The following is a 5,252-nucleotide window of genomic DNA, read 5'->3' on the forward strand; positions in this document are numbered from 1 at the left end:
CGGCCGATCTTTTAGCAGCGCGCTCTCGGCAACTGGAGCGCAGCGAGGACGTGCGCGAGCTAGCGCACCAGAAGATGATGAAAGCTTGTGAAGAATCCATCAAGTTTTGGGAAGAGAAGTCTGCAGGTCGGCTCAGGACGCCGTTGAAGCCTGACGACGTGGTGCTCGCCTACAACCGCGCTCTCGAGGTTCAATGGGGCAAGTTATTTGCCAATTGTTGGAGCTTCCCCTTTCGCGTGGTTCGGCAGGTGCGCGGTGGGTCTTACATTCTGGAGGAGCTCGACGGAACACAGTTGGCGCGGCGCTTTTCAGCGGACCAGGTCAAGAGGTATTACTCCCGCGGAGGAAGAGGAGACCAGAAGTAAGTCCTCCCAATGTATGCATCTCCGGGTAGCTACTACCGCTTTTCAAACCCTACTCTATGCCACATTCATGAGCACCGCCGGCGCGGCGGTCCTTGGTCTTTCCTCTTTCCTGGCTTTCTTCAGGATCTTTAGGCGCGGTTTTTTTTCTTCCAAATTTCGACGGCAGGCGCGGAGCAGTCTAGGGACAGACTGCATTTGGGGAGGAGATGTGGTGCGCTATCTGGTACACGCGGTGTCAGGATCAAATTCGTCGATGGTGCGCGGACGGGCGCGCAGTTTCTTTTCTCCTATGTAGTGTGGTGGCCTCTCTTTATTTTATTTCCTTCTTTTATGTTTCTTCCCTTTCTACATTTGTTCTGTTGTTTTGTTTCTTATCGGCGCGTGTTGGATGGTTTGGGCTAGGTGGTGGGTTGGTTTTGTCTGAGTTTAGTTGTTTTGGTTTTGTTCTTTGTCTGTTTCCTCTTTTGTGTTTGTTGCACGCGCGAGTGTATGATGAAGGTCCTGCTGCATGCTGCGCCCGGAGTCTAAGTTCTGTCCGAACTTAGACAATGGAACGGCATGGGAGAGCCTCTGAACCATATTTTCCATCAAAATTCTATCGATCTTCATTTATCCATCACAATCCTGAGCATTTTTCTGGGAGCTTTATCCATCCCGCCAACTTGCAGGACTCTTATCACGCACGTGGCGTAGCTTGTCGATCTTCCTCCTGTCTGACTCCGCCTTCCGGCGCCCTTCGACGATCTCCTTATTTCCCACTTTCCTCATCCTTCCCGGCTTTTTCTTCCCTTTCTCTTCTCAACTCACAACCCCGCCGACGCGCGCTCAACGTCGTCGTAAATCAAAAACCCCCCTACCTCATCGCTCTCAGATCCCCCCTTCTTTCCGCGACCATCCCCGGAGGGCATTTTCCCTAAAATCTTTCCCCTCCAACAACTGCCGCCGCCTGGCACGGACGGAGTTCCACACCGACGAGTCAGGACAATTTACGACACCATGCCTAGACAAACGACAGGGGGCCGCAACCGGCCGGCAGCAACCCCGACCGCATCCACTGACAGTCCTTCAAACACTGAGGGGAGGTACAATGGCCTACCTCAAAAAGAGTACTTCTGGCGCATACACGCATATCTCGATTCCGTTGGCCTCTGTCACTTCTACAAACGCCACTGCGGCACGGCACCCGGAAACTGCCCAGGACCGATGGACCGCACCCGAGTTATCGTCCCGGCCGACTTCCGACATCCAGCGAAGCCGGACAACTACACAAGGCCTAAAGCATGGAGTAGCCCACAAGGACCCTCGGCAGCACGCAGTGCCACAGGACCGGGCTGCCCGACAGGACAACCGGCGGGAGTGGCAGGAGTCGTGGAGGAGGATGAGTGGGATGAAGACGAGGAAGACCTGTTCCCCATCTGGATGTAACCTCAGCTGCAGCCCTGGGGATGTTGGACGCACACATCCCATACTCGGCCAAAGACATCACCGACTTGATCACGGAAGACATGGAAGAAACCGCAGTCCAACGGCTGACCAATTCCTCCCCTTATTTTGACGCCGCACTCAAAGCCCGCGTAGCGGTCATCCTCGGCCCTCTGTCAGATGAACAGTACGTACACCCCACAATGTCCCCCACACGCAAGCTCCACTTATTGCATAAGGGCAGGTGCTTACGGGGACACATTTGCACAGTCCGGCCCCCTCGACTCCCAGTGAAGCACCCACAGACCAAACGAAAACCTCTTAATCAAGATCGGGCCTCGCGCGCCCCCAATCCCTGCCCTTTTTTCCTTATCCCCATGCACTCGCCGACCCCTCTCTTCTTCCTATGTGCAAACGCCACGGTCGATCAGACACCGCAGCCCCCCGCGGCCCCGTTACCGCCACAATCAGACGGATCAACGCCACCTCGCCATTTGCACAGTTACCCCGACACTCAGACCACCACTCCCTCCGATACCTCACCGCCTTCCTTTCATTCTATGCCTCCTGCGATATTCAACCCTCATCACGGCCTCCAACCGCTCCACAGTTCTGGGTCTTCCCATAGGGGAGGAGATTGTAACCCCCCCCTTCGGAGGTGTCACAAGCAGGATCACAGGATCCCAAATAACGATCCCGCTTATAGTCTCGCCCTTCCCCCGCCCCTCCTGACTTGGCAGAGATTGTCTTGACATCTCTCCCGAGTCAGGTAAGCCCAGTCTTTTCCTATTGCTTCCTTCCCCCTCGATATTGTGTATTTAGACTAACAGAGATTGTCTTGACATCTCTCCCGAGTCAGTCTGCAATCCACTCCACCGCGGTTCTAGAAACCGCTCGAGGCTCTGCCTCTGCGCCCTGAGTCCCTGTCCCAGTGAAGAGCTCCGCCCCCGGTAGCGGGCTCTTACAGTGCACCAGAATGGAATTTGGGTTCTTGACTCCAGCTTGAGCTGAGGCTTGATTCAAGCTTGCTGCATCTCAACTGCAAGCAGTTTCTAGAGTTTGTCTTGCAGTGAAAAGTGCTGTGCTGACTCTCCAAACTGGGGAAATTTTCTTTTGGGTGGTTGGAGATCTGGGGAGGCTGGCTGGCTGCTGGGTGGGTAAGTCCAATTGGGCGGGGAGGTGGGGCTGGGTCGGGGGGCATTTTGGTGGGGGGGGGAGGGCGGGGGTATGGGAGAGAAGGAGTGCAAAGAGTGGAATATTTGGAAGAATACAGGGGAGGGGGCTGAGAAAATAAATTTTGTGTGTTGGATTCTCAGGCTGCTGGAACCACAAGCTTTTTGAGAATGGCTTTACAAGAAAAGTATGCATGTACTTATCCTTATGTTGTGCCAAGAAGCAACAAAGGGTAGTTACGCTACGCTTAACGCGTAGATAACGGTAACATAACAGAATTTTTTTATCTACACGTTACGCGTAACGGTGGTGCAATTACGTTATTGCACCACATTAAGCCGGGTTTTTTCATGCTTGTTGCGTTATCCGGGCGCGCGGATCCCCTGAGAACGGACAAAAAATGCGGCTAAAAAGCCTTAAATGGTCTGTTATTGCGTTATCCGGGGGATAATGTGATAATGGGCCTCAAAAATGAGGCCCGTTACGTTACGCGCGGGGCCTAAAATGGCCCCGTTACTAGTAAAGTAATGGGGGGCCCTGGATAACGGGGATAGTTACGTTACCAAAATTGCGCGGATAACGCACCAGGGGAGAATTTGACGCACTCTCCAGAGAGTGCCTGACTGTAATTTTATGTTGTTCTGGGTCTGATGTCAGTCAGATGTGTATTAGGAAATGATTGATAAATTATTCAGAAGTCAATTGGAAGTCTGTCATAATTTATGAGGAAGTATCACAGGACCTCATGCAATGTGGTATACAACTGTTGCATTCTTTAAGGATAACTCAATTACAACCTATACTGAAATGATAGTTACTCAATGCCCAATTATTAATCATTTATGGTGAATTTATGTTGATCAATTTGTCTATCTGCAAGAGGTTTCACACAACATAAATGTGACTAGCTGTGGCTTTACTGGCTTTCTGACCAGTTTTTACTTGACATGGAGCTGTGAAAGGCCCCTCTGGTGATCTGTCACCCCAATGTACGCGCGTACACAAAGGTGACATTGTAAAAATGGAAAACAGATCACATGCATGTGCGTGGAGAAATTGTAAAAAAAAAAACCATAAAAACAACTCACAAGCTTATATGAGGCTGTCTAGCTGAAATCTGGGACCAATTACAGCCTCCAAGCTTGACTTGACACATACTTTCACCCTATTTTCATCCTTTTTTTGTAAAGCCCGCGCTCCGCACAGACTTCACAAAGGTATCACAACCCCTGTCACGGGTTCATCCTCTGGCCTACACGTAGTCCCTCCTCCCCTTACCTAGCTTGGCAGAGAATCATTGGACGACCTCTCTGTTGACGCTAGGTAAGAGTTTTCCTTTTCTCCCTTCATCCAGTTGTAGATAGAAACTAATGAGAGAATCATTGGACAACCTCTCTGTCAACGCTAGAAATAAATCATCCGACCGTTATGGAGCTCCGCTCGGTGCTAGGCAGGCGGCAGCGCTGGGAGGGGAATGGTGTTGGGTGACTGCCCTCACGGATGGTCCGGATGAGTTGTAGGGATTTGGGTTGATAGCGTTGGGGAAGTGGTTTTGAGATGTTTTGCCGGGGTTTGGATCCTCGGCGGCGGTTTGTTTTGATGGGAAAGGATCTGGGGAAAGCGGGATGGATTCTTAGGAAGGGACTCTTGATGGATTCTTTGGACTTGGATTCGGAAAAAAAAAAGATCGATGAATTGATAACCCCTGACTTGGATCAGAACAGGTGCTATGGCCTCCCCTCCTCCAAGTTCGCCTGGAACTTGGATTCCTGGAGACCTGTCACAGACATGTCATCATCTCACCCACAACAGACAACAGAGGAAAAGGAAGAAAAAGACAACACAAAGAAAGAAAAAGGAAGAGAAATGAAACCAAGAACTACAGAACATGAAACCAAAAAAAGACAAATCAAGGAATAAGGAGGAACCAAGAATAATGGAATAAACATGATTGAGAAAAACAAGGCAGAAACAAAACCAGAAAAGACAACAACTAGGAATAAATCCACAGACAGATCTGTGTTAGGACCAAGAAAGAGAAGATGAGGAAAACCAGAAGGGAAGTGAGGATAGGAAGAAAAGAGAGAGGGGAGCTGAGAGGGCTTGGGAAGATGAGTCTTGAGGTTTGAGGATCTTGAGGCTTGAGTCTTGATCTTGAGGGTGGTTTTCTTGAGGGCTGATCTTGAAGATTGAAACTGAAGCTGACTACCTTTTTTTTTTTTTAAAAAAAGTGCTATTGATTTCACATACCGCACTATTAATCTAACTACTGATATGTATATACAACTATAC

Source organism: Puccinia triticina, chromosome 10A (assembly GCF_026914185.1).
Source record: "Puccinia triticina chromosome 10A, complete sequence".
Classification (NCBI taxonomy): Eukaryota; Fungi; Basidiomycota; class Pucciniomycetes; order Pucciniales; family Pucciniaceae; genus Puccinia; species Puccinia triticina.